Below are 21,997 nucleotides of genomic sequence, written 5' to 3'. Positions count from 1 at the left end.
TTTTTATTATTTATATATTTAGGCGGTTTGTAAAAGTCATTCTAAGGTGTAATTATAAAAGAAAAATACTTATCTATACTTAAAAATATTAATCCGACTCGACCCACTGAAACTGCGCAGAGATGTTGCATTTCTGTGCATCATCTACCGAATTTATCATGGAGAGTGCTCTGACGAATTGTTCAGATAGATAATTATTACTGATTTTCACCATCGTACAACCCGTCACAAACGAAAATTTCATCCCAATCATCTGGATGAGTGGCGGTCTTCCACCGTGCGTTTTTCAAGTCACTTACTTCCATGCACAACCACTTTTGAAATCAACTTTCAGCAGCAGTAATTCCGAAGCTATACGACATCATAACCTTTAAAAAAAGAGCATGATCCCTTTCTTGAAGGGTACTGTGTTGCGGATGATCATTGGCGGTGGTAATCACTTACCATCAGGTGAGCCGAATGCTCGTTTGCCCCCTGTATAAAAAAAATAATTGTGATACTGAGTTTATTTGTTTCTCAATTTGTTTGTTTCTCTCTTATGCACTATTCTATTCTATTTCATAAAAGGTGATTATTTAAAGAAAGCAATAAAGAAAGAGAAATAATTTACAGTATAAGAGACTAGGTAAATAAATCAACGGTAAATCTAACAGCTCCAGTCCACGGCGAATGGTGACAGTCTATTTAGATGGCCGTCGAGATATGAAGGGCATTAAAAATCAATTATAATGCCGCCCCGCGAGGGCGACGGAGCGGCCGATATTACGATGTTACATCTACAATGGAATTTTCAATCTAAATTTGACGTAGATGCAGTGTTTTTAAGTGGCAAATGGTTTAAATTTTATAAAGAATATAATAACAAAAATTGGCAAGGAAAACGGAACTAAATATCTGAACTAGTGACGAATACAAGTAGTTAAATATACATAGTATTGTTACTGCATAATCTATGGTTGCTGAAAGGAGCGTGAAGTGTGAAGCAAATTGCGACGACCCACTAATCAGCAGCCACATTCACGTCATTCGTTACAATTGAATTGCATTATATACCGTCATTTATTCGTTTTCATATGCCAGGTTGTCTGTAAGAGATTGCTTTTAGCGATAAGGCCACCTTTTGTATATGCACATTCTGTATAAATACTCCTTGTATACATCTATACTGTGCGCAATAAAGAGTTTATTATTATTATTCCGGTCGCGCGGACGCAGTCATGGGTAAAAGTTAGTTTGCCTACATTTTTTGGCTACGTTACGCGGTTACGTCGCTGTTAATGAAACCCATTAATTAACAAGATGTTTGTAAAATGTTAAAATGTATTTATTATTCAAGTATGTTAGCAAAAAATAAAAATAACTACATGGGACAGATAAAGGAAACACTAGGTGTCTTTTTTAAATGGGTGATAATGGAATGGTAACCCCGCCTGCGCTATCGGTATACGCTGGCGGGGCACTAGTGAGGGATGATAGGTGACGTTGAAAGCAGGTCAGTTAGCCCATTGTGACGAATTCCATTAGAATTAACCACGGTGGTTTCCAAGGGGAATCACGTGAAGGTTGACCTAATAGGGCATATTGTTAGCAATGGGGATGTCAAACTCCATTGCTAACAATCCCTTCCCCCCAACCAACCCATTGTGTTGAATTCCACTAGAATTAACCACGGTGGTTTCCAGGGGAAACCGCGCGTCAGTTAAACCCCATTACTAACAATCCCTTTCCCCCAACACAAGGTTGTGTTCAACATGTCATGTTGTTTAAGGAGATCAAAGATATGGCCTGGAATAGAGCTGGCTGAAAGAGAATGCATTAGTTGCACCGACAACAGGAAATTTTTATATAGAAAAAAAAACAAAGTATGTACAACCCTGTAAGGGGTTACGGATGAACCTCTGTCTGTCTGTCTGTATAAGACTAAAGTTTATCATTGATTCCTATACTATGCTGAGCTTGTCCTGTAGGAAACAGGATTCGTTTTACAATAATTTATTTCTTGTAGTAGAGACAACTGTTTGGTAAATAATACAGATTAAAAATATTTGCCTACAAATAGAATTTAATGACAATGTAAACAAACGATCTGAAAAATAAATAATCAATTAATTGATTAGATGCTTTGATTTTTTTTTGGTGGATGAAAATGGAATGGTAACCCCGCCTGCGCTAACGGAATACGCTGGCGGAGCACCAGTGAAGGGTGATAGATGAGAATGAAAACAGGCCAGTTAGCCCATCATGATGAATACATCAGGAATTAAACATGATAGTTTCCAGGGAGAACCGCTAGGTGGTCGACCTGGTTGGGTATATTGCTAGCAATGGGATTCTCAGTCTCCATTACTAACAATCCCTTTTCCCCCTGATGGTTTGGTTTGTTATCAATTTATATTTAGAATTTACTAGTTACCCGTCCTAACTACGTATGGTTGCAATGTAGAAACAATGTGGTGTCAGGGTAAAGTGATTAATAAATAATACGATTCATTTCAGCCGTTACCTGTCCACTGCTGGTTAAATTTAAAAGACAAAATTGTTAAATTAATTAATAAATTTATGTTTATTTTGCAAAATGTTTATCCAGACAACATTATTAACTTAATGAAACATTTTCTTTACTAATAAAATATTTTGTACTTATATATGTCTAATTACCGGTTTCAATTTACGGTTTTTCTTGCAAGCCCTATCTCGTCCGTGCGCGCAGTCTCGAGTTTTTTTTTATGAGTGAAGATGGAATGGTAACCCCCCCTGCGCTATCGGTATACGCCGGCGGGGCACCAGTGAAAGGTGACAGGTGAGAATGAAGGCAGGTCAGTTGGCCCATAGCGACTAATTGAACAAAAATTTACCACTATGGTTTTCAGGAGGAACCGCATGGAGGTCGACCTGGTAGGGTATATTGCAATGAGGTTGTTAAATCTCATTACTAACAATTCCATCCCCCCCCCCCGCAGCTTCGAGTTATCACAGCCTACAGTTCGTCGTTGAGGTTTGACGCGTTAGTGAATACCAATTACCGCAGCGCTGTAGCTATGGTCGTTCGCAAGGCTGATCAGCCTAGAGCTCGTCGGTGGGCGCAGCGTTGCGGTAGATTTTTAGTGAACAGCATTGCTGAACATAAGGCTTTTCCAGAAGGGGAGTTTTGCCAGCAGTTGCAACGCTTGGCAGGCGGGTTGGCGAGTGGCGACCGCAGTTAGGTTTTGGAAATGTTTTAACAGGGACGCTGCTGCCTATCTCTTTACTATTAAGTTCCCTTAGTCGTCCCTTACGACACCCACGGGAAAGGAAGGGGTGGTCCATTCTATGCCGGGACCTACACGCGGATATTACTATTATATCTGTGTAATAAATAGCTTTCCAAAATCCACATAATTTGTATAATTTTTTTAAAACTTTAAAATAGTTACAGAAAGCTATCTGTATGATATAGAATGATCATCGCTGTCTTTTTGGTAGTCTTAATAAAGAGAAACTAATAATTCCATCATAAGAGTCGATTGCTTGGGTACCTCTGTCCCATTCGTGTTTCAACCGTGAAGTAGCTGTGTTTGCATGGCTGTGTTTCGGTTTATATGGCGTGAATTTTTTTTTTTATACAACTTAGAATGGCAAACAAGCTGACGGCCCACCTGATGGAAAGTGGTAACCGTCGCCTATAGACATGAGCAGTACCATGGACATAACAGAGTATACTGTTTTCTGTTGATACCCCCCATGCGTTGCCATTCCTGAGGACTCAGGTGTTATTCCTCTGTACCCAGTAAATTCACGCCATATCCCACCCTTCAAACCGAAACACAGCCATGCAAACACAACTGCTTCACGATTGAAACACGAATTTACAGGGTACAGAGGAATAACACCTGAGTCCTCAGGAATAGCAACGAATGGGGGGCGAAACAGTATACTCTGTTATGTCCATGGTGCTACCCGTGTCTATAGGCGACGGTTGCCGCTGGTTAACTACCTTAATAGTATAGGTATATCTTTTTGTAATTCGGTGAGTACGTGATTCTTGGACGACACATTTGTATTTAACAAAGGTGACCCTTCACACCAGAGGTCGCCACCTTGACCGCTGACAATACAATATGTTATGAAACAGCTTATTTATATTGTCACTTACGACCGAACTACAAAATCGAAATTGTGGACGTACTCGCGTCAAAAATGGTTTTGTCTAAAATGGAAATAAATTGGATGGGGTTATTACTTTGTTGGAAGATGGATGGTAGTGGGGGTGGGGTGGAAGGGGGGGGGCGAAGTTGGCGCGTCTGCAGCGTAGCTCCTCGTAACGGAATCCATAATTTCGTAGATGTAAGTAGAGGTATTAGTGATATTATTTATTCAGTCAAATAAACTTTTTCTCTAAGAGTTTCTAGTAAAAATAATTAAGATTGTGTTTTACAAAGAGTATCGAAATCGAATGTGGTGAAACCAGTTATTTCAAACTAAACTAAGGAATCGTTTTTTTATAAAATTCCTATATCTGTAAGTGTACCCTCTTAGATAAATAAAGAATTTTACAAATCGGTTTACAACTGAAGGAGTTGTGAGGTAACAAACATAAAAGAATAAAACCGAATTGAGAATATTCATCTTTTTGTAGTCTCTTGAAAAAAGAATTAAATAGAAGTATGGCCTATACTTTGGTCAACGTATTTCCATAGCTAGTTAGCGTGGAAATGCGGTAAGTCTCCCAGATACCCTTCTAGTTGGCAGTGATCTCAAAGAATTTTTTTAATTTTAAATATTTTTTTAAGTACTTATTTTTGATATTTATAGCACGTAGATGTAAGGTGTGTATATTTCCGCCAAGCACAGGGAAAATTTCATAGGCAAGAATTCATAATTATTTAATTATACAGGTATTTTATGCATTTATTTAAATTTTTATATGGCAACACATACTGGTCAATGACCTTTGTCTACAAATTTACACACGTCATTTAGTTACATTTTATTATATTAGCAATAAGATATAAAGTATACAAAATCAGTATATAAAAACCTTAGTGGTATAAAAAAATCTAAACATAAAACTGGACATAATGTGTACGTAGTGCATTTTATAGTTCTCGCGTACAATATCGCAAGACGAAGGTAGGCAATAAAAATATAAAAAAAAAACCCATCTGGTTCCATTAAAACAGCGCGTCGATTACGCCCTTAAACTTTCGAACAATGCGTCGTAAATCTATTGCCACGTAAAAAATCGTTGACCTCGATTTAATATTGTTTTCACGAAAGGCATTAAAAGTCAGTTGTTTTCCATCGTCTCTCACTGAGTTGTTGCGGTCAATAAAAATATGAGGGGCGGCGGAATAGCCCGCGGCTACGTGACGAGAATGCTCCAGGACCGAGACTGCCCGAGAGGGATACGGCTATGAAGCGAGCGGATAAATAAGTGTCACTCGACATACTGCACAGCGCCATCTAGTGCCAAACTAGACAGTTTGTTCTATTGACTACTAGACTACTGATAGAAATTCTTCAATGTCTATTTTTTTTGCAATTATATACACCCATTTTACTAGAAGGTAATTTTGTATAAAAATTATCTGTAGGGGTATCTCTGTTCTATTCGTGTTTTTGCCGTGAAACAGCTGCATTTTTATGGCTGTGTTTTTGCAAAGCATAAAAGAAGATTTTGTAATATCTATAATACTATTTATATTTATAGGCGACAGTTACAGATATTATCCATCAGATAGTAAGTTTTTTTCATTCTAAGTATAATAAAAAAAAAACCCCAGTCAGTTAAAGGCGTGCCTGGGTCGTATGTATTAACATATTTCTATAGATGTTCAAATACAAAAGTTCATTTCTTTCATGATGATGATGATGATGACATCGGCCGTTAACAGTCCACTGCTGAACATAGATCTTACCCTTGGAGGTATTTGCCAGTAGTTGCCACGCTTGGCAGGCAGATTGACGCTGCTGCCCATCGCTTGACCACTAGACTTAGTGGGCCTTATAGTCACCTCTTACGATACCCACGAGAAAGGAAGGGTTGCCTATTCTATGCCGGGACTACACGACAATTCCATACATAGTGCTTTTAGATTGTACGTCTTATTGAATAGCCAACATCTCGAATCAATCCGTTGTTGTCATCGAGTATCACAACGCGCTATGGAATTAATTCATTAATAGTATTTTTTTTCAATATTCAATATAAAATTTGTACAAGAGATAATTAAGTATGCTCCTTTCCACTCAGGGTTTGCTGGAAGAGAACTCTTACAGAGTTAAGCTCGCCTGTTGTACATCTTTATTTTATATATATTATATGTTGTAATTTTTTGTATTTAATAAATAATAAATAAATAAATAAGTACGAAGACGTTTGAATAATTTTTAAATACCTAAATCAATGTCGAATATATAAAATGGAACATACATTGGGGATAAACTCCTAAAATCCTAATTTCTAATCCCAGATCGCTTTGTTTCATTTTCCACTCTCTTAAACCCTATATATAATTCACTATGAATTAAATTTGAAAAATAGAAAGCAAATGGCTAAATTAGGTTTGCCGCAAGTCTGGAACGCGTGTCGACCGTCCGCTCTCTTTGGGGACATAGTAAAAGGTTTCTCCATTAGTACGGGGTTGGGTGCCTATGTGACATTCTACTTCATTTTTTCCGAATCCCATTACTTCATTTCGTTTGATATTGTGATTTTTCTCCTGAGTATATAGATTTACCATTTTGCACGTGTCATATATGTATACATATAAATGCTAAAGCGAGTTTGTTCGTTTGTTTAACGGCTTAACCAATTACTTTGAAATTTGGTATCACAATCATTATCAGTCTGTAGCTGTCCACTGCTGAACATAAGTCTCCCACTTGGGAGGTTTTGCTAGTAGTTGCCACGCTTGGTAGGTGGTTTGGCAACCGCAATTATGCTTTAGAGATGTTTTAAGAGGGACGCTGCTGCCCATCCCTCGCTCTCCCTTAGTCGTTTTTTACGTCTTTACGTTGTCTACCCATGGTAAAGGAATGGGTGGTCTATTCTACGCTAGGACCACACGGCCACATGAAGGTATACTAGTATTAAATGGAAAACTTTATAGATTATTTTTAATTACAGTCAGGAAATATATCCTGGTTACGCAGACGAAATCGCGGGTAAAAACTAGTATAAAATGAAATACAAATAACATTTAGTTAAAGATATCAGAGGGAGACTTTGTAAAGGTGGTCTATATGGGGACTGCAGTCCCACTCGTATTTCTACCGTGAAGCAACTGTTGCATAGCTGTTTTGGTTTGAAGGGTGAGATGCGGTAGTGAAACTACAGCAAGGGTCTCAAGAATGGCACTGCATGAGAGGTACAGTAAGCGTCATGGTGCATTCTGTCTAAATCATTGTACAGTTTATCCATAGGCCACGGTTACCACTTTTGTCAGCTTGTTTGCCATTTTAAATGTTATAAAAAATATTAAATAATGATTTAACGTAATATACAGCATTAAATACAAAAATCACTGAAGTAAAAATTCTCATTTTTAAAATCTGTTTGAAAATACAAATCCGTGATTGGATTTTTTTATCTCCCTGATAAATTACGTTAATACCTTGTTTACGATGCATCAAATTTTGTAAACAGATTTTATTTTATTTTTTTATAATATTTGTTTTAATATATTTATTAATTAAATTATTTTTGTTTTTTTTTTTTTTATGCAACTTAGAATGGCAAACAAGCTGACGGCCCACCTGAGGGAAAGTGGTCAAAATGCACACATATGATGTCGCGTGCGAAAGCTAGTGTGTAAATAAACAGATAACCGACGGAAATACAAAACACAGTACGTGCTCTCATTAATTATGCGCTGGTCTCCTTGTTATGTAGACAAATGAGGGTGTAAATGGATGCATGAGGCGGCCATGTGAACCAGTCGACTGGCTGAGAGACGGTACCGTATAAACATTAAACGGGACTAGATTTCAGTGTGATGTTACTATAAAAAGAAAATAGGAACTGGTCATGAATATTGTGACTGACTGCAGTCTTTATCAAAATGAAGTTTATGATAGTTATTGCACCTATTCATATATTTTAGTATGCTCGAATTTTGCCCACTGCTGGACATAGGCCTGGCCATAACGGGGGGTTTTGCCAACAGTTGTCACGCTTAGCAGGCGGGATGGGTACCGCAGTTAGGCTTTGATGATGTTTTAAGTTACTGGTATTTTTCTCTCGACTATTAAATTCTCTTAGTCGACTCTTACAACATCCATGTGTAAGTAAACGGTGGCTTATTCTATGCTGGGACCACAAGGCGATAATCTTTTTGTGACACTTTTCAACGTGACCGTTCTGATGTGTACCACTTCCTTCGCTTTCATTAAATGAAATATTTAACAAAGTCATCAAACCGAGGTGTCGTATTATATGAAGGCACTATATTTTATTATGGTATAACGGAGTAAGGCGTGAGCACAATGGCGTCCCCGTATAATAGCTTATAAGAAAAAAATTTAAGCGAAAATATCATCTATTGAGGGAAAGCAACCGGTGTGAAATAACACATTCATGAGGAAGTTTGTAGGAGGCCGTGCACACTATACGCACGCGTCTTACAATTCCCATATAGTAGGGGGATAGTAAGACGCATTAAACAATGTATGTACTCCGATGTTTTCTCATTGTGATAATCACAATTCTTGTAATTGTTTATGTTTATAATAAGTTTACTATTGTAATATTTTGGAGGAAACAATAAAGAGAATCTATCTATCTATATATGCAGACATATATTAAGCGGCTTTTGAAAGGAGGGAATTCTCAATTCGTCTCTATTTTGTGTAGCTATTCTGAACTTGGCCATGTCCGTGTGCACCCGGCATAGGATAGGCCACCCCTTCCTTGCCCATGGGTGTCGAGAAAGGCGACTAAAGGAGGGCTAGGGATGGGCAGTAGCGTTTCTCTTAAAACATCTCTCAAGCCCAATTTGTTTTGTTTTCAAAAGTTCTTTATTTATCATAAGCGATTAACAAATATATTAAATTTCAGTATACGTAAGCTTAGAATTTACAATCAGCCATAAATCGTTTGGCGAGTATTATACATTATATTATTATATATATTATATTATTATTATAGTATTATTGTACTTGGGTACCTCTGTCCCATTCGTGTTTCAACCGTGAAGCAGCTGTGTTTGCATGGCTGTGTTTCGGTATGAAGAGTGGGATATGGCGTGAATTTACTCGGTACAGAGGAATAACATCTGAGTCCTCAGGAATGGCAACGCATGGGGGGTATCATGGGCGCAACAGTATACTCTGTTATATCCATGGTACTGCTCATGTCTATAGGCGACGGTTACCACTTTCCATCAGGTGGGCTGTCAGCTTGTTTGCCATTCTAAGTTGTATAGAAAAAAAAAAATACACTCCTTCATACATTTAAAATAGAGATACAAGTATCTATAATTCTACGCAACATAAAAACTTACATTACATGATGTAACTTATTCATTATAATCATAAAATAAACGCAAAATGCACATATTTGTGAATTATGCATTATAACAAAAATCATACAATTAATTTTGGGAGGGTAAGCCCGGTTGCCAATCGGCCTGCCAAGCGTGGCCATCATTGGCAAACCCCCCAAAGGGAGAGGCTTATGTTTTTTGCAGCGGCAGCAAGCAGTGGACAGACAGAAAGGCCGATATGACGATGATGATTCTGAACTTATTTTTATCATTCTATTTGAAATCAAGAGAGTTTATTTTGTATAAAATGGCAGGCGGGTTGGCAACCGCAGTTAGGCTTTAGAGATGTTTTAAGAGGGTCGCTGCTGCCCATCTCTCGCCCTCTCTTAGTCGCCTCTTACGACACCCACGGGAAAGGAAGGGGTGGCCTATTCTATGCCGGGACCACACACGGCGATTTGCAAACGATCATTATTATAATATAATTTTAATTATAATCCTTACTAATATTATAAATATGAAAGTTAGTTTGTCTGTTACTTATTTCTTAGTGCCTTAACAACCCAATGAATCATTTTGAAATTTAGTATATATACCCAATATGGGATTTTGAAAGATATAGTCTCTCAGTGTCATAGATCAGTAAACATAGTCCAGTAAAGTCACACACAAACAGAGAAGAAGTCGCGGTTAAAAGTTAGTAATGTAATAAATTTGTTTGTATTATTTATTGTACGTACGTTATTTTAAACCATCGGTTCCCAAAATTATATTGTCTACTGCCCACTTTGAGAATAAATTATTTTTTAAACGCCCCAATTTTTTTACCTACTTAAAAACCACTATTAGTTAAAGATCAACAAATCACCCCCCAAGCCTCTACATAAAGCCTCAATTTTTTTTCTGGGTCTCTCACGACCCCCCTTTAGGCCTGCAGCGGCACAAGGGGGCGTTATCGCCCACTTTGGGAAAGGGAAACCAAATTTGATGACTCTTTTATTAAATTAAAAACGCTGCTCCTAAAAGCCCTTAAAATAATAATAATAATAAAAAAAAAACTCCTATATAGGTTATATAAACTTTGTTAATATTGTATTTCGCTTTTTTAACCGTTTTAAAACATATAGGTATTTAACGGTACTCGGTGATCGTGTACGGTCCTTTACCAGCTGTCCCTTTTAATGATCGTTATACGAGGCGAGAAGCTTTCGCGGGGCTTACACAAAAAGTCATGAGCCCTCATCGTGCCCAAGGATGGAGCTTTTTACACGAACACCCTCACCACTGGCTAAAAGCTTGACATTGCTTAAAATGCCTCTCAAGTTGGTATTTGTAGTGTTTTGTACGTATATAGCTAATATACACATATACGGGTATTTAGGTCGAGCTCGTATATTCTAATATAGGCAGTGTTGCCAGATTGGATATTTATTTTGCTATTTTGGGTAAAATTTTTTAAGTACCTAAAGTTTTGGAAAGATAAATAGTTGGAGAAATTTTGGAACTATGAAAGAAATTTATTAATTTATTTCATTTGGGACACAAACTGTACAATTAACAGAAAAAGTATTACATAATAAATATTCAGCAATTAATAAATATTCTACTAATAACTACTATAGATAGAGCGGGAAAGGTTCGATATACAGTAAAAAAAAGGAAGTACTAAGATGCAAATGCCGTCAAAATAAGACTAGTTCGTACTCTGATTTTCCCGATATTTTTGTATGGAGTCGAGTCATGGACAATAAGAGCAAAGGAGCGAAAAAAGATTGATGCTCTCGAGATGTGGTGCTGGCGAAGGATGCTGAGAATTCCCTGGACAGCAAAGCACACGAATATATCTATCCTGACGCGACTCCGCATAAAAGATAGGCTCTCGACAGTCTGCTATCGGAGGATTCTTGGATGCTTCGGTCATATTGCTCATCGACAGTCCGATAATCTGGACAACCTAATGGTTGTAGGCAAGATAGAGGGAAAAAGACCACGCGGACAATCGCCTAATCGATGGTCGGACCAAGTAACCGCCGTTACGGGACTGTCGATTGCAGCTGCCCTGCGAGAAGCTGAAGACCGTGCAAAATGGAATAACATCATAAGAGAGGCAACGGACACCTTTCAAGGACACGACCTTCAGTAATGAAGAGGACGAAGAGAGAGAAGATGCAAATACTGTCACATTGGTTTCCACATGTTTTGTTTAATGGATGGTAATGAAATGTTAAAGCCCACCCGTGTTAACGGTATACACCAGCGGAGCACCAGTGAGAGATGATAAGTGAAAATGAAAAGATAGGTAGTCAGCCCATCGTGATGAGTACATTTAGAATTCAGCATGATTGTTTCCACATATTATCCTTAATCAGCTTTTTATACATTGCAATTGGGTTCCTATATACAATATATATCAGTATTGGAGAATGATTTATTGTAGTTTATATATATATATATATATATATATTCTTTATTGCACAAAAACATACAGTAACAACAATAAGTTAATAACAATGTTAGCAAAGGCGAACTTATCTCTAAAAGAGATTTCTTCCAGTCAACCTAACGCAGTGGCATAGGAAGTAGTGAGTGGGCAGTAGTAGTGCAAGACAGAAATTTAAATAAATATTTACATAAATTATAAATAATTATATATATACACACATGCATTCACATATATACATACATACACATACACATATATATACATATACACATACACATACATATACACACATACATACACACGTTAAATACAACATATAAATATCAAATACAAGAGAACACAATGATGACAGTCTTCTAATCATTTTTATATTTAAATTAAATTGGAAAGATAAAATGATTTTAATCTTTTTTTTTTTTAAAATATAGATTGAATGTATATACTGTATGTATAAATTGTTTACGTGCCATGCTTCTCCAACGTTTTATTTCAATGTGTGTGACTGTATACAGACATTGGTGCTCTGTATGTATTTATGAGGAAATGTCTTCAGTAATGGTCCGGCCCAGTGTTGCCAGATTGAGTGCTTTTTCGTAATTTAGTGTAAAATTTTTTGTAGACACGAAATTTTGGAAAAATTGAATACTTGGAGAAATTTTTGGAATAAAGCTAAATGGGATTGGAAAAATTTGTGTAATAGTTTTTGAAAATAATGAAAAATGAGTTTTACACTTGCATAGATATATAAGGTACATAATTACAGTAAAATATATAACTGAAGGTAAATAACGAAAAGAGGAGGAGAGGAAAAAGTAGAAATGGAAGGAATCACCTTTTTTCGTCTTTATTTTGTGGCATATGGCAAAATGTAGTGAAAAACGGTATAACTGTGCGATAGGGTAAGAATTTTGAAAATTATATCGACTTGCAAAAAAAAATCGAATCTGGCAAACATGGTCCGGCCAGAGAAGTGTTTTTCTTGTCAATATTTTTAATCAGTTATTTAAAATTAAAAATTCTTTGGAGGAATTTGAGAGGCGTGCCACATTGTCGTAGATAACTTCTAACGATTCACCTGCATAGTTTTATACTATAAACTGCTAAAGTTTGGATAATCGAGTGATAGCATGTTCATTGTTCAACCATAGTTTGAGCTTAAATCGAATTTGGTGTGGGGACAAATTTTGTTATGAAATAATATGTAATCTATTTACTTGGTTGGTAACAGAACTTTGTTAACTTGGAGTATCAAAGAATTGAAACATTACAATGGGGCCGATTTTGAGGCGCTATTTTTTTATATTAGAAATAATCTTTGTTCAAATAGACTTGTTTACAAGGTCTTTTAAATCTTCAATTTTTTTAGATTGTACTGCTGAGTTCGGGGTATTGGTGTCTGAGAACAATTTGCAAGAAACTCAACAGTTACTCTTTTCAAATTATTATGTACAAGATAATTTTACATTTGCGTGGGTACTGTTACTATAATAAGCATTAAGTTCTATTTTTATGTATAATTAAGTAGAAAATAAACAAGGAAATATGAGCATACTAGTCCCCACAAGCAGCACCCGTTCACGAGTATGACGCACGAGTCTGCCGTCATTTCTCTAAACTTATTTCTATAATTTCGTGATATTAATGTTTCATAGATCATTGGAAACTAAAAATATAATTAATTTTAACTTAAAAGTATTAGAAAATTATTTCATATTGGTCCTTAGAATGAAGATTTTGCTGGGATATCTATTAGAATTTTAATACTGGCTGTTGACACTGAGGTTTTTTAGAACAATGTATTATTTTTATGTTTATTCTATGTCAAATTTTACATAAAACGTGTCTTGTATCTTTTGACTACACTTATTATTTTATATCACAAATACATGTATGTTTTATTACTGCATGTTGCTATTTACAACAATATCAAACTGGAATTTTAATTTTAGACAGATGTTTAGAGAAATAGAACCTCAGACTCAGTCCCGATGTTATTGTGACTCCAACGATAGGTGATATAATTCATTCTATCAAAGACAAAATATTTCTAAAATCTTCTTATAACACCACAGAGATTCTATGTAATATCGTTTTACATATCATTAGTTTTTTCCCACGACATTATTCGTGTGACCGGGATATGTTTTTTTTTTTGGGTGAAAATGGTATGGTAACCCCGCCTGCGCTAACGCGATATGCTGGCGGAGCACCAGTGAAGGGTGATCGATGAGAAAGAAAACAGGCCAGTTAGCCCATCATGATGAATTCATCAGGAAATAACCATGACAGTTGTCAGGGAAAACCGCGAGGATGTCGATCTGGTTGGGTGTATTGCTAGCAATGGGGTTCTCAGTCTACTCTCTCAGTCTCAGTTTAGTAAATTTAAAAATTATATAAAGATTTCTTTAAAGTACGAATAAACACGTATTTAATCACGATTAAAACCGCAGTTTTGTTGTGGAACAAAGTCTATCTGTTTATCACTGGACCATCAATTTGTCTCATTAGAAGTAGGTGATCGCTTTACCATCGTTATCGGAGACGTGGCCTTAGTCCATCAATCAGAGAATCGCCGTGTCATCCATTTGTTAAATGGGTCTTCTTGTTAGCAAATCGACCATCCACAGACGCATTACAGACGTCTTATGATGGTGTAACCATAGATAATATATTACTATTAACTATGTTGAACTAACTTACTAATATGATAAAATTGTAACGATTTCTGTACATGAAATATATTATATTTGGGGTTGACTGGAAGAAATCTCTTTTAGAGATAAGTTCGCCTTTGCTAACATTGTTATTAACTTATTGTTGTTACTGTATGTTTTAGTGCAATAAAGAAAAATTTTTTTTTTTTATACAACTTAGAATGGTAAACAAGCTGACGGCCCACCTGATGGAAAGTGGTAACCGTCGCCTATAGACATGAGCGGTACCATGGATATAACAGAGTATACTGTTTCGCCCATCATACCCCTCATGCGTTGCCATTCCTGAGGACTCAGATGTTATTTCTCTGTACCCAGTAAATTCACGCCACATCCCACCGTTCAAACCAAGAATTACTGACCAAGAAGTAATACGGATGGCACAGATGGACCCATGCAGACGAGTTTTACTCCCTTTTGAAAATAAAGTTTTTCCATTGGGTATAAAATTGTATGTTTATTACGTCATTTGCACATAAATTGGAACAAATTAATGGCTTTACACCGCTAGTTTCACCCGTATATCTGAAAAACTTTGCCAACGGTAATAAGCTTAAATTATCCACCGGGCTCTATGCGCTCGCTTCAACTAAGCCCATTAAAACCAAACTAATTTATGTTTGCATGTATTGAACACCTTATTCCGTTTGCGTAAGGCACTTTTCGTGTACGAGTATACTTGGTTGTATGACGAAAGTGGTGTGAACTTGTTGCATATATCGGTTTTCGAATCCCTGCCGCATCCAGAACGGACTGGATATAGCAAAGGTAAATATAGCTATGTATAATATATTTGAATAAGCATTTATTACTAAGGAAATTGAGTCTGTCAAATATTAATTATGTTTATAACCGACTTCAAAAGGGGAGAATGAATTGTTAATAATAACCTTCAAGAAAAGAGCATATACCTTTTTAAAAGGCCGGCAGCACACCTGCAATGCCGCTGGTGTTGTGGGTGATCATAGGCGGCGGTAGTCACTTACCATCAGGTGAGCCGCATGCTCGTTTGCCCCCCGTATTGTAAAAAAAAAAAATGCAGATGATTTATAATTTATGTAAATGTTTATTTTAATGTCTGTTTTGCACTACTGCTGCCCACTCACTACTTCCTATGCCACTGTGTTAGGTTGACTGGAAGAAATCTCTTTTAGAGATAAGTTCGCGTTTGCTAACATTGTTATTTACTTATTGTTGTTACTGTATGTTTTAGTGCAATAAAGTATATTTATATATATTATCAGGCCCATTGTTAGCAATATGCCCTATAAGGTCGACCACTACGTAGTCCTCCCTGGAAACAATCGTGCTGAACTCCTGGTGTATTCATCACGATGGGCTAACTGACCTGTCTTTTCATTTTCACTTGTCATCCCTCACTGGTGCCCCGCCAACGTATACAGTTGGCGCAGGCGGGGTAACCATTCCATTATCATCTATTAAAAAAACCGACTTCGAAAATAAGGAGATTATCAATTTAATTGTATTTTCTTTTATGTTTGCTACCTCTTAACTTTATTAGTTGTAAATCGATTTGATTTTTTTTTATCTTTAAGGATATGCTTACATTTTCATAGAAGTTTTATCAAAATCGGTTCAGTAATGTAGTATTTAAATGCAAATAACTGGTTTTGCCATAATTGAAGCCGGTTTTTTGTACTTTTTACCACAATTTAACAATTTTTTAATGGAATGTAAATTAAATGGTAATAGGTGTACATTGACGAAGTATCAGAGAATGTGTATATTTTTTGTAAGTATATTAATTTATTTTATTTATTTATTCATTAGTACAAATATGTGTACATGGCGGACTTAATGCTAAAAGCATTCTCTCCCAGTCAACCATAGGGAAGTGTCAGAATACTCGAATGCGGTACTAGTAATTATTAATATACATACATACTAAAATTACATATATAAACGAATAAATATATATGAATAACAAATATACTTACACATATATGATATATACTATATTATACACGAAATTGAGAATAATATAAAGCACTTACTGCTCGGATAAAGTAAAAAAGTGAGCGTGAATGCTTTTTTTGAAAGACGGTTTAGTCGGTAGTCTCTTAATGGCATCAGGAAGCGCGTTCCAGAGTCGTGAAGAATGTAGGAGAAAAGAGTTTATTATTATAAAGTAAAGTATATTATTCTATATATTTGTATATTTATAAATTATAAGTTGTTATCTCTTAAAATATTTATTTAATTTCCTATTTTTTTTAAATCTGTGCACCGCCATTTGCTCTCTCTGTTCGGCGTGGCGGTTGACTGGTAGAGAATGCCATCAGGCATTAAGTCCACCCTGTAGACATTTTTCAATGTGTGCAAAAGTATAAATAAATAAATAAATAATATGAAAGGATGAAGTCAGACCAGTTGGCATATGAGTATGATAGCAAGCAGGCTGGACTGTGTGTACGTTAATCGCTGCTGCGCAATTTCCAAATGGAATTGTAGCGTTACATTACTGCAGCGGCCAGCAACTGAGGTATTGATGGACGAAAGTGCAAATGTGAGTCCATCAATGCCTAGTTGTGGCCAAGGCTTGTATAGTACTTTTCTCAAATAATGTGCGGAAATCAAAAACACAATTTTACTTTTTAAGTACAATGACGAATAACGAATAATAATAATTTTTCACGCGTCATATTGTTCCTTTTTTTTTCAATAAACAACATTCTATTTGCAAGCCAGTTCGAAATTTAAATAAAACTTTTTATTAGTTACCTCCTTGGTAGCCATGTTTCGAAGTAAAAGGTCATTCCATTTTTAAATTACAGGACCGATATGAGTTTACATAGTAATTTATCTGGCCGCAAAACACGACAGATATGGATTTTCATACAACTTTTGCCGGTCGCTGTCCGCATGTATCTGGCCAGTACGGCAATTTTGATTTATCTCTAAGAAGATTGTCAAAATAATGCTCACAATTCCAAGCATGTTTGAGAAATAAACATCCGAATTAAAAATTATTATTTACGACTTACGACGAATTGAGCAGTTTGTTTCTCAGGACGACCATATGGGATTTTCAGGAATACAACTGTGAAAACTAGATCCAATTTGGTGTATTCTAATTCTAGTTTTTGCACGATATTGAAACAAATAGGACAAAAATTCTAAATAATCACTCTGAACGAGTGGCGGCCTTTCATTGTACGTTTTTCAAGGCACTTTCTTCCACGTACAACCCCTCTGTGAAATGAACTTCCAGCAGAAATATTTCCGAATTAATATGAAATTATAACCTTTAAGAAAAGAGAATATACTTTTTTAAAAGGCCGGCAGCACACCTGCATTGCCGCTGGTGTTGTAGGTGATCATGGGCGGCGGTACTCACTTATCATCAGGTGAGTCGCATGCTTCTTTGTCGCTTGTGTCATAAAAAAATATATTCTTGACTTCTGTTGCTCTTATTAAGATCACTTTAGCCATTATTTGTCCACCGCTGAACATACCCCTCCCTAATAGACTGCCATAAGGGACGGTCCTGACCCACCTCCATCCACTGACTCCCCGCTATGCATTTGAGGTCGCCACTCCATCTAATGGGAGGGGAGAGTTTTAATGGGTGAAAATGGTATGGTAACCCCGCCTGCGCTAACGGAATACGCTGGCGGAGCACCAGTGAAGGGTGATAGATGAGAATGAAAACAGGCCAGTTAGCTCATCATGATGAATTCATCAGGAATTAACCATGATAGTGTCCAGGGGGAACCGCGAGGAGTTGGCTGGTTGGGTATATTGCTAGCAATGGGATTCTCAGTCTCCATTACTAACAATCCCTTTCCACCCGGGAGGGGAGAGTCGTCCTACACTGCGTTTACTCGAACGGTATCGTCATTCAAGAATTAACTTACTTATTAAAATATTAATAAAATATATTTTTTTTAAATATTTCTTATATACTAGCTTTGTCTTAAATATCGTATATTTACAATTCGATTATATGCATGTGTATGTATGTATGTATGTATGTATGTATATATGTATAGATTTTATTACTTTAATTAAATAACTATGTACTTGTAACGATAAATGATCCGTTCATATATCTGTGATTATTTATTATCCCAACAGAGCTACGGAATGTGAGATCACACGTTCAGTATCAGTAAGAGGAGAGTTTGCAGCTGTTTCCCCCGGGGGCACAGTATATCATTATTAATTGAGCCCGCCACGCCGCGCCGCGCCGCGCCGCGACCAACCTCCGCTATTAATATATCATCATTTGCCACCAGCGTATAGGATTTCGATACGAATCGTAAAAGTTTGTTGCACATTGACTTTTATAGTTTATATATATATATATATATATATATATATATAGCGTCCACGCTCACTTTTTTATCTTATCCGAGCAGTAAGTGCTTTATATTATATTATAATATATTTGTTATTCATATATATTTATTCGTTTATATATGTAATTTTAGTATGTATGTATATTCATAATTAGTAGTACCGCATTCGAGTATATATATACACTTCCCTATGGTTGACTGGGAGAGAATGCTTTTAGCATTAAGTCCGCCATGTACACATATTTGTACTAATGAATAAAGAAAATAAAAATAAATTATATATATATATATAATATAAGTTCTGATAGTGTATTTGAAATAAAGCTAGTAATGTGAAAGTAAATTTGTTTGGTATCTCTTAGCGCCTTAATATAGTATACATACATAATGTAATATACAAATACCTACTATATGAGATAGAGAAGGAGATAGTTGTACCACGATTAGTGAACATATCTCGGTCACGTGGACGAAGACGCAAGTAAAAGCTAGTCTTTTTAACCGTAAACGACAGACATCTGCAATGACCAAATACTACACGAGGGGGAGAAAGAGATTGTTAGTAATGGAGACTGAGAATCTTATCGTTAGTAATATACCCAACCAGGTCGACCTCCTCGCGGTTCTCCCTGGAAACTATCATGGTTAATTCCTGATGAATTCATCATGATGGGCTAACTGGTCTGTTTTCATTCTCATCTATCACCCTTCACTGGTGCTCCGCCAGCGTATCCCGTTAGCGCAGGCGGGGCTACCAAACCATTATCACCCATAAAAAAAAAAACACTACACGAGTGTTTAAAGATAACAGCTGACGGTAGACATGTATTGTATTGTTCACAATAAACACATATTGTATTTTCAGCTCGCTCGAGCTTTAAATCCGTATGAGAGACCGCTAATCTGAAGCAAAGATGGCATTTTTCTATAAAATATTCTTACAATAGTACTGGAAAATAAATGATAATATTTCTAAGCGTCTTTGAAATTATAGTTTTAAAGTAATAAACCCCGCCCCATATTTTTATCTCTATAAGTCGAACACCAGACCACGTGGGGGGCGAGCAGCGTATATAAAATAAGACTCTATACAGCTAACAAGGTAGGTAGGGGTAAAGGGATTGTTAGTAATGGGGTCTAACAACCCCCTTTCTATCAATATACCCTATCAGGTCGACTCCCACGCGGTCCCCCCTGGAAACCATCGTGGTTAATTTTTGTGGACTTGTCACGATGGGCTAACTGATCTGCTTTCATATCATAACCTATCACCCATCACTGGTGCCCCACCAGTGTATACCGATAGTGCAGGCGGTGTCACTATTTCATTTTCATCCATTAAAAAAAACAGGGTAGGTAGGGGTAAAGCGATTGTTAGTAATGAGGTCTAATAACCCTATTGCTAGCAATATACCCTCTCAGGTTGATTCTTGTCGCATTCATCATGGTGGGCCAACTGACCTGCATTCATTCTCACCTATCATCTTCCAATGGTGCCTCGTCGATGTATACCGATAACGCGGGTGAGGTTACCATTCCCATTTCACCCATAAAATAAAAAACAAGGCAGGTACAAATTAAAGATTGTCAACCCGCCTGCCAAGCGTGGCAACTATTGGCAAAATCCTCTAATAGAGGGAGGCCAATGTTCAGAAGTGATTGATAATTAACGAAGTAAATATATTCGTTATCGGGCCAATATATAGTTATTGTAACTACAACATATAGATATTGTATATGTATATTATCCACACCAAATGCAAACACACGAATTTGCATTCGAAATTCAAATATTTAAGAAGAACCTGATCGTTTTCTTTGCACGATTGAGTTCGTTTTTTTTTCAGAGCAAATTGACCTACTTACCTATTTGTTTTATAAAAAAAGGTTAGGCTGTATTCACAATGTAAATATTTCTCTTCAATTCAAAGTATGAGGGTTGTCGGTGATCGCATGTTCAAAGCGGTATCGTATCCTTTGCGTTTCTATCGGCCTGTATACGTTTTATATCGCTATCACAAAGGACTGTGCGTTGAATAATTTAATATCATGCTCAGGGTATTCGACGTCGAGGAATTCATGCTCACGTCTTGGTAAACGGTCGTGTGAAATGCGGTTTTAGAAGAGTATCTCTTGCTAAGGTTCAGGCGGTGAAATGAGCTCCCTATCAAGAATTTCTCAAAATGAATTTATAATTATTAGAAAATGTATGAGATTTATGTGTTGCTATTATTCATTTTATTTTTTTAATTATAAATGTTATTTTTTAAACGATGTCAAAGTCCATTGTTGGGTTTATTTGTCTACGAGTATAAGTGCTGACTTACTAACATTCGTGTTTCAACCGTGAAGCAGCGGGTCTACCATGAAATGAAATTCCGAAATTTCGGACTTAATTTCGTGTTTTTGTTTATACCAAAATCGGACCAATAAAAGGAGTTTAACATTTCGTTCGTCACACATCCTATCAAAAAAGTACAAAGGAACAATATTTTAACATTTTTAATATTTCCAAACGGCATGTATTATGTAATTTTAACATCAAATTTGTGTTTTGTTTGGCTCCGAAATTTCAGAAAACATTTCATGGTAGGCTCTCAGTTGTGTTTGCATGGCTGTGTTTCGGTTTAAAGGGTGGGATATGGCGTGAATTTACTGGGTACAGATGAATGACATCTGAGTCCTCAGGAATGGCAACGCATGGGGGGTATCATGGGCGAAACAGTATATACACTCTGTTATGTACATGGTACTGCTCATGTCTATAGGCGACGGTTACCACTTTTCATCAGCTGGGCCTTCAGCTTGTTGGCCATTCTAAGTTGTGTAAAAAAATAGGCCTTCCCCATAGACTGCAATAAGGAACGATCCTGAATCATCTACATCCACTGACTCCATGCGATGCATGAGGTCGTCACTCCATCGGAGTAAGAAGGATATCAGGCTATATTTTATCATGATCAGTAAACATATCCCGGTCATACGGACCTTCGTCCGTTAAGTCCGTCCGTAAGGATAAAAGCTAGTATTTTATAATCTGACACGTGTTTTTAA

This window comes from Galleria mellonella, unplaced genomic scaffold, assembly GCF_026898425.1.
Source record: "Galleria mellonella isolate WM207_F2 unplaced genomic scaffold, CSIRO_AGI_GalMel_v1 utg200, whole genome shotgun sequence".
In the NCBI taxonomy this organism is placed as follows: Eukaryota; Metazoa; Arthropoda; class Insecta; order Lepidoptera; family Pyralidae; genus Galleria; species Galleria mellonella.
This window is presented reverse-complemented; position numbering follows the sequence as displayed.